This window comes from Aedes aegypti, chromosome 1 (assembly GCF_002204515.2).
Source record: "Aedes aegypti strain LVP_AGWG chromosome 1, AaegL5.0 Primary Assembly, whole genome shotgun sequence".
Lineage (NCBI taxonomy): Eukaryota > Metazoa > Arthropoda > Insecta > Diptera > Culicidae > Aedes > Aedes aegypti.
The window spans coordinates 189,238,989-189,249,019 of NC_035107.1; the positions used below are offsets into that span (position 1 = coordinate 189,238,989).

Genomic DNA, 10,031 nt, shown 5'->3' on the forward strand with positions numbered 1-10,031 from the left:
AGGTCTGTGAAACAGCGCTATGCACAGACTCCGACACCAGCTCATTTTGTCAGCCTAGTCCTCGACCAGTCGCATTGCAGAAGCCTTTTACATGAAACTTGGTGGTATGATATTTCGAAGATTTTGTCAGACTCTGCTCTTCTCAGCTCTCGACAAACTTGTTCAAATTACCTTTAAAACAAGGATCCAGATCAAATGAAAAGCATTTTATACAAAATGCTTCAGTTCCTTAAAATACATAAAAACTATCATAAATAAATTGAAACCCTTATTTGGACTTACTGTGAAATAATAATTCAAATCTTCATTAGGAGTCAGAATCTGTGCAGAGCAATTGTTTACAAAGCTGGGAGCACTAAAAAACCGTACAAATATCGAAAGTGTATCATTCAAATCTTTTGCTCGCAGTTGTTAATTAATACAGTGTCCATTTGTAAAAATATGTATAAGAACAAGAAGGGTGGATCAGAGTAGAATAAATTTAGGTAGAGTATAATTGAATAGGATAGAACAGATTAAAACAGAAAAGAATTAAATAGAATGGAATAGAATACAGACGTATTGTTGGCCTACCCCATTAGGCCAGCGCGTTAGTCTATAACCGTAATCTCTATATTGTCCGCAACCTTGCGAGCAAGTCCACAGCTTGGTAGTATGGATGAGGAGTGACAGGTACGCGCCCTGTCACCAGGTGAGTCGACAGATCAGGCAGGAAAACAAACCATTGTACAATACAAGTTAAAAGGCGTGGACTTGATTCTTAGTTAAAGCAGATTAAACACTAGTGAAAATAACTTAAAATTGAACTAAAAACTAGTGAAACAAAGGAGAAACTTAGTATCTAATATATACATGCAGAATTGGTAAGATTATCTACTTAAAATAGCTTAATTTGATGTTAAAGTTATACTTACTAACTAGGTAACCTACATTACTACGAGCTACATCTAAACGAACATTAACAGTGCAGTGCCCATAACGGTAAGACAGATTTGCTAATTTCCCTAAAATATCAAAATACTAGTTGTAATGTTGTGAACATAAAACTTAAATCACTAGATTGTGCTGAGGTCACTATATACCCTCGAAAGTTGCCTACATCAAAGCGCAAATTACGGAATTCGGACTCATAAGACTGAAAGGTTAGGAAAATAGACATTTGACCGACATCAGACTGACATTTGAACAGGAAAGGGAACTAAACGTAAGTAAAATTACTGAAAAACTTATTTTCCTAAAACACAAACATAAAAATTTGAACCCTCTGAAACGGGATACAGAGGTTCACCTAACGCACTCCACGTAGCACACAACCAATATGAATTATTGAAACCAAGATAAGAACTTATGTAAGAATTCGTGTATCATTCCATAGGAAAATTATATTCTCCCCTGACAACGGATCCAGAGTTTTTATTTTCGTTCCGGAGAATTATAATTTCGAAAATTCCCGTTGGATTAAATCCAACACGTATAATATAGGTACAGATAAGTGATGTTCGAGTGTTTCGGTCAACTTTGATACATTCATTGTTCAGCTATATTGAAATGTGTATATTTTCATTATATTTTGGTCCTTTTTCAAGGTCAGTATAGACAATATGTGTACGTGTAAATTTGGAATCGTTCAAATATTACGTAACGAGGGGGTTCGGTAGTGTAACGGTTCATACATTTTCCATACAAAAGCTGTAACGTGAGGGAGGAAAGGGGGTCTCAAATTGGAAAATTCTGCGTTTCATTATATTTTTTCTATGCAACTTTCTAAATTGAATGAAATAAGAATAACCGCAAAAGTATAATGATTATGTATGCACCTAGCTAACCGTTAATTATAGATGGAGCAGAATCCTCCATATTCCATATTCTATCCATACATTTCAAAAGGGCGTATCTTCATATCCTGTCCAAGAATTTTTCATACAAATTTGAATGCTTTGGACAATTTCCGAAAATCACTACCAGGCGTTAATTTGGTAGATATCATTTTTAGTGTAGTAATAATTAGACATAGCATTGGCCCTTTTCAAATGTCGGTCGAAAATATTAAAAAAAAAACGTTTTTTTTTCAATATCTTAAACCATATAAAAAATTAAAACAACAAAATTTTATTATAATCTCTTTGTTTAAACAAGTTAAAGTGGCATATTTCGTGTGATTTTTATCATATAAACTTCAAAAGGGCGTAACTCAAAATTCTGACTAAGGATTTTTTTTCAAATTCGACCCAGAGGTGCAGAACAACGTCAGTAATCAACTGCCGACTGCCGTTTGGATGGTATATTTTATTTGATAATAACGGTAATTGGAGCACCGTGATCCACGTGAACGCGCGAAAATTAATGCGAATCAAGATGGATTGGGATTATTTGCTTTTAATTTGGTGTCCCAGATCCACAGTTTCTTCCCATTGCTGAGCCTATCGTTTGCTAGGGACGAATTTCGCCCACGTTCTGAGGCGATATCCTGTATGTTTATTAATGACATGTCATTAAAATAAACATAATCATCTCACGCTAAAGACGCACCTCTTCGCGAGATACTAACTTCCCTAACTAGACGACAAAGGCAAATTGACTGACTGACAAATGACGAGCGCGACGTGAAGTAGAAGGGTTGCTCAGTAGGTGAACGTAAGGATACGAATGATGTGATAATCTTTGGCGTGTTGTTTAATGTTACTTACACGGGGATTTGTGGTAAGGGGTGTGATAGACGATAAGCAACAAAAAGTGCGTTCATCTTACGGTCTAGTTGCTTTTGATAAGATGTGAAATGTGGTGGGGCAAAAGATCCCAAATGTAATAATCCATGATTCTAGAAATACTAAACATTTGAAAATCCACAGTGAACCTTGAATATATTGGCTACAATTTAGCTGAACAAACATGTGTCAATATTGTAGAATTCTTTTGTGTGTATATTTATTTTTTGTTCTATTTGTTATGTGGAATCCTTCAAATATGTTTACCCATTCTAAGTTATAACAGTTTAAAAGTTGATTGTTTTGCATGAACTTTTTCCCCACAGGTGGGTAAAGAGCTCGAAATTAAAGTGGGCAAAACGTTCACTGACTGAAACACAAAATATCGAAACTTTTATGGTAAGCATGCTTAACACCAGTCATAAACTTATGTTTGCAGAAAATACACACTCAATATTTATCAAAATAAATGCTTAAAACTGGTTTAATTTAACTATACTCAAAAATAGGAGTTGCTTAACAAAAACTTGGGTCAAAACGCAGTACATCTTTTTCCGAGAGATAATATGTGGCGTTAACTTTTGCTCCACTGTTTGATCCATAGTTTCCAAGCATTTTACACTGCAAAAATGTTGGATCACATCCTAAAATACATAAAAAAAGAGTTTTGTTCATATCCCTGCGAAAACACGTTAAATTGAAACTCTGTATGGTTCATTTAAAAGGCAATGAGTTAATCTTACTTCCTGTGTGTTTCACCATGTTTTTAAATCTTGTTAACTTAACTTCTACTTAAAGTTATGACATTTTCCAAAGAATTACACTGAAAACATAGATAATTTTCTCAGCATTTATTCGACCAAAATTTTAAATCAATGTGACGTAAGAACCGTAGTCCTATATTCTTTGCAGAGCATTTGCAAAACTTTGACAGAAAAATCGTAAAAATATTAAAAATTAATAAAACAGTCTATCATGTCATCGTGCAAAAGTATGGGGTTACCTGAACCACACGCATATCATTTTTATCAATAACCGTGTCATTTATCAACCCTTTCTTATAATCTATAACTAATTTACGTAAATAATGGGCGTACATAAATGGGAATTTTATTGAGAAACTTTTGCCCCACTTTACTCAAGTCTGTAATAACGCTTCCATAAAGTATGCTGGTATAAATCTTTCTTTTAAATATACTTAGTTCAATTTAAAAAAAATTAAATGTCATGCTGCCTGAATGCGTTTCAAGTAAGAGAAATGTGCAAACTTTAAATATCCAACAAATGGAACAAACTAAAAAAATATATATTTTCCGATTTTATATGTAAGGGCGTAAGGATGATTCGAAGTGAAGTTTCGCATGAATGTTTAACAAACAATGTGGACCCATAGTATGTATGTGTATGTATACAAGCCACTAATCGTTGCTTGAGCCTTGCTCTGCATGCGGCTCCACTCAACAGTTAGGGTAAACAGGTATAATACGCTTGAAAATGAAATGGGACGTATTGCCCGGTTGGGGCGCATTATACCAATTTACCCTAGGTCAAATATTATTACCAATCTGCATTCAACATACCAGGGGATGGCGGACCCGTAAGCAGAAACACTTTCGCGAAACCCGCGGGAAATAGAGAATATGCTTTCTGCCATATGATTCAACAGATTGAGTATTAGAATTTGCAATACTTGTCGAGCTTTCCACAGAAGGGTGCATCAAATATTTTACAACTGTTGGAGAGAAAAGTACTAGACGCGAACGACCAACACTTTTCCTCCAGACTCCGATTGGCACTCCACTTCATTGTTCAGTTGTAAATTCAATGATGCCCTGATGCTCCCTTCCTCTCCAAAACATGGTAAATTAAACTATAGTGACATGTTATATAGTAGAACAGATTGTAATATATAATAATATGGTAATAAAATATGAAAATAAAATGGTACTAACAATAAAATATGACGCAGTGAAACAGAATTCGAATGCGTGCAGTATTATATCCGCCAACACATATTTTTCTTTTGAATATTTGTCCTACTGATGAAACTAGGCTGATCGAGGGAAGGATGATAAAAATAAACAAATAATTTGAATAAAAATAAAAACTCATCGATTTATTGATAAAGTTTCCGGATACATCAAAAACAAAATTCCAACTTCCATATGTTTAGGGAGGACAAAGAGTCAAAATCAAATTTGTATCAGCCGATAAATAAAATAAAGTCACAGAGAACCGATATCCAATTTCAATTAATTAGTATAAGAACTCAAGTAGTATTTATTTTTAACCTAAAACTATGCCAGTGGCTATAATGGCATGTCTGTGGGGTAATCAATGTTTTAACTAAGCTAAACAAAACTACTGTTTATCGATTTCTTACAGAACTTTTAGTACTTTTTTTTCCTTTGGATGTCCTTTCTCTGTGAAATGTTATATAACATTATAATGAAATATAATATAAATTCATACATGAATTCACAATATGCATAATTCGTTATTTAATATGTATAACAACAACTTTTCGTTTCCTATATGAAATATGAAATAATTATGCATTGTGCGAAAAAGTGATAAGGCGCAGCCCTCAAATTCTGTAACAATTTGAACCCATGGTAGGGCAAAAAACGTTTGAACTACAGTATCAGATATTAAGGAGCTTCGCTTTTTCTGTTCAAAACTGAAAATTATTCGACGAAAATGCGTTCACTATGTTTCGGTTGGAAAATAGAATACAGTGGACAGATTTTCACACACACATTTTTTTATGATTTTGAACGAACAAACTTACACTATGAACTATTACGGTTGTGAGGAAATTTTCCGGTTTGCGGTAACCGCAGAGTTCTACCGCAGCTGTCAAAGTTCTACCGCAGGCTTCCAAATCATTCTAGCATTGAAGCAAACAATTCAATCATAGTATGCTTGAAAGAGAAAACGCTATGAAAAATAGCGACAAACAACGATCATCAAGACGGTATCCAAGGTATCATTGAAGCCTACTGATGATTCACCAGTGCAAATCAGTGATGTGACAGCTGCGGTAGCTTTTCGTTGCACCGTAAAACGGAAAGTTTTCCCTAAAATTGCAATATTTGCGTACAATTTTGATTAGTTTCAATGTTTCAGGAATAAAAGGTTCAAAGACAAAATTTCGAAAAGACAAAAGGTTGAATGAAAAAAGGTCGAATATGTTTTGCCTGGTGGAAAATGTTCCCTTTTAAGAAAACATATTTTCGACAAATTAATTAACTCATTACGCGTGGTAAAGATGGACAAATTATGGGTAAAATTATGAAAAAAATCCACGTGCTCGGCTGGGATTTGAACCCAAGACTCTTGTATGCTAGACTAGCGCTTTACCAACTAAGCTACCGCGCCACTTGGTGACCCAATAACTGAGTTGATTACAAGTTTTAGAATTCAAATCCCTACAGACCACGCGGACCCCTTTCATAACCCATATCCATCCATCTCATATCACAACACACACGGAAAGAGCGAGTGCGATTTATTTAGTGTTGAAACTGTTTGCCTATCGTACCTACATCGCTTCCACAACAACTGTATTGTTGGAGAGTAAAGATGTGGGAAGGCTATCAACGTGTCGTTCTCACTCAAGTGACGACATGATTACTACAGAGAGGCAGTGACACTCTAATATAAATTGACGCTTATATTGAGCTGTTCGGTAATCCAATCCGCATGGTTATCAAATTAATTAGGTCATTACGCGTGGTAAAGATGGACAAATTATGGGTGAAATTATGAAAAAAAATCCACGTGCTCGGCTGGGATTTGAACCTAGGACTCTTGTTTGCTAGACGAGCGCACCTTTTTCGGAAGAATTAGATGCCCATCCAAACACAACGTTTTCTATTTATATCCAACGCCTAGCCCAAATCTCCTAACTGGTGGGGAACGTGCCATTGGAGCCTGCCTTATGAAATCTCTGATTATTTAAGGTTGGCAAGCAGAGTTGATGATTTGGAAAGATACTGAAGAGAAAATTGCATTACTTTCAGTGTTTTGGAGTTGAAATACATGTGCACATTATATGGCTATAGATCATGTGAGAGCCATTTTCGCAATTTGAGCCTTTATTGGAAGAACTTTGTGATTCAGTAAATGAACTGGGAGTTTGAAAGACCTTTAAGCTAGATATGCTGTTCCGCTCAAGAAAAGTAAAAATTTCTGCTCAAGACATGCTCAAGAAATTTCCTACAGTGAGCTTCATTTGAATTGACATTTCTTTTCAACTGCGTACTGCGATCAAAGACAAATATATATTCTGAAAAATTAGCTCTTCTTACCACTTAGGTGACCCGGGGGATGTGACCAAATAAAAACATGTCTGAAATCATTTCAATACAAAAGGGAAATGAAAATCATGAATGAATTTCAAAAATCGATTAATCTATTGCTTAGATATGACTGAATGAAATTCAAGATACACTTAATGTTTGATCCCGGACCCTAAGTGTTGATTCGAACATATAATTCGCTTCGGATTTCTCGGAAATTAAGTTTAAAATTCATCAACAGATTATTATTACCCAATTCTCAAAGCAGATAATGTTATGGACTTTTGGCAAATTCATACAAGCATTTCTATTTATATATTTTTCACGAGTTAGGCTCTCAGGAACATTTTGCCTGAATTTAGGAAAATGTTGCTTATAGAGAGTGTTAATAATAAATTCAAAATGATTTGATTTTACTAGAAGTGAGGTTTGTTTTACAATTATTTCAACTCATTTTTTTTTTGTATTATGGTCTTATTCAGAGTAATTATGTTGAAACGATCAATGAATTTCATTCAGCTTATCACAGAATTTTAATAAAGTTTCTTCAGTTACTGTATTTTTTCAACACAAGTCGCACCAAGGAAGTCATCAAATCTCATATTAAAGAAAAATAATGCCTAACGATTTCGTTTGAAAAGGAATCATCTATTGTTGTTAGTCCCGGGCAGTCAACAGCAAAAGCAGCCTGTGCAGCAGTGGCGGAAAAATTGAGAGGGATTTACCTCCGATTTATCTGCAGTTGAGGTAATATTGATGAAAGAAAAGCAATATCCTCAGCCAAGCATAAGCCATTGCCATTGTGTTGGTCGTTTGTGCTATTTTTGCGCACACGTTCATCCCTGCCTGTACTCGTTTCGCAAATATAGATCAGTGATTTTAAAAATTTAAAATGAAATATTACCTCGCAGATAGTATTACCTATTTCTTCCCTTCGACTTTGGCAAGCGACGCATTGCGCACAATACGTTTGGCTGATGGGCAGCATCATCCCATCAAAGATTATCCCCTGCTGCTATGTTTATTAGGGCGGTTCAAATTACACAATATGTTGAAAATCAAATCTCCCATATCTTCCTTAGAATTATATGATAAAAATAGTGTTCCTCGAAACTTGCTGTACTTTGAGCGGTGATTTGAAGAAGACTCAAAATCGAAGTTGTTTTATATGGAAAATTCCTGCCGAAGCTTCTAGTTATCGTCCAATCAGCTTGATAACCTCTATCAGTACACTTTCTGAAAAATTAATTTTGAACAGAATGATGGTTGCGGATGACCGTTAGAAGACGAAGCCTGTTGGGCTTAGCATGAGCATGAGCATGAGCATAGATGACCGTACAATTTGTAGTTGCATTGTTGATCAAAGCAATCGAAGTTGTACAGGGATTTAGTGAATGGGGCTTGGGATTAGTTTACCACTCTTAATGTGCACAAATCGAGCTCAAACTTTAAAAGTCAATAACGGCGCCGGCCACGCCCTTACGGTCATCGAGGAAGCGAAGGAATGTTAGTTAGACAACCATTGGTTTTAGAGACCGAAGAATCTTCTGCATCTCCATAGTTGTCATGGAAAGGATATTGGGTTAGTGGGATAAGGTAAGGATCTGGGAGTCATCTTTAGTTGATTATGCGATCCATGGTATATTCACGCCTGACCGGATTCGCGATATTATTCGATAAATGAATTGTATGCCAAACAAATGTTCATCGTTCACCCTCGCTAATCACGCGATCCGCGACTCGTATATACTCTCGTGCCGCGCGAGCGACGCGCAACACGATTGATCCTGCCTGCATCACTCGCCTCCGCAAGAGCAAGCAACGCGGCCAAAGGATCAAACACTACTAACACTAATCACGCGTTCCACGACTCTTATATACTATCGTGCCGCGCGAGCGACGCGCAACACGATTGATCCTGCCCGCATCACTCGCCTCCGCAAGAGCAAGCAACGCGACCAAAGGATCAAACACTACTCTAGAAGACGAAGCCTGTTGGGCTTATTTCACAAATGGCGTGGGGTGAGAATTGTCGGTCTCGTATAGCGAAGTAACAATTCTCGACTCGAGTGAAGTGACTCGCCGTGTAAATCAAATGGAGAGTCACTTCGCTCGAATCGAGTATTGCCACCTCGCTATACGAGGTCGACAATTCTCACTTGTAATATTCTCACATAAACCAAAACATATTATTTTTATGTATTAGCATCAACATAGCTAATGTAGATTTATTATTGTTGGATGTATTATTGGAATTTTTTCATATACATTCTTGGTTCAGTTTTAAACCTTCACCAAGATGGTTGAAAATTGGACGGAGCTCTTTATATATCAAGAGAAATGTAAAAGTATACGGGAGCTGTAATTTTCGATATAATTGAACCACCCTTATGTATATATTTGCAGCAACTCCTCTCGCATCATCCACGTCGTTGAGATCTCGCGCTCAGCGTCGTCATCATTTTTTTCCCCGGTGAAGTTGTTCACTAACAATAGAGGAAATTTTTCAGCCCCAAGTTTCCACTTTCACCAGTCAGCACGAAGAAAAAGGATGTACATTATCGTAAAATTTAATAGATTTGTCCTGAATCCGTAATTGAATTCCTTTCCGCTACCGATAAATAGAAGATTCCATCGCGGGGATCAAAAACCCGCATGAAAAATCACGGCTTTCCTCGGTGGATTTTTCGAACGACTGCCGTGAAAAGTAAAGCAGGAAACCGTTTATTATTTATTCTTTTGAAAATTTCACTTTTTGCTCGTAGTTTCCGCTTCGTCGTTGGTAGATAATTGCGGAAGGACGACTAATGCTACGTGGGGTGCTGTTTCCAGGCTGATCTCGCAATATTGTCCAGATTTATTGACGACATCGTGACGAGGAGGGCGACGGGGCTTATAAGTGACATTGGGCATTGAGTAATAAAAGTAATCCTTATTTCGAATGTCACTCTCTTTTGCATTGTTGCTAGGCACATCCCAGTACAACTAGCTTTGCTCATTAGTATATTTTTATCGTTCAATG

The 10,031-nt window shown here is 36.4% G+C and overlaps 1 long non-coding RNA gene across 1 annotated transcript; it reads left to right on the forward strand.

Moving 5' to 3' along the window:
• The first annotated feature begins 723 nt into the window (after positions 1-723).
• Positions 724-1,178, forward strand: LOC110674575. The gene is made up of 3 exons (XR_002498998.1): positions 724-863; positions 922-981; positions 1,060-1,178. It is a non-coding gene; the product is annotated as an uncharacterized LOC110674575 (long non-coding RNA).
• Positions 1,179-10,031: the final 8,853 nt, after the last annotated feature.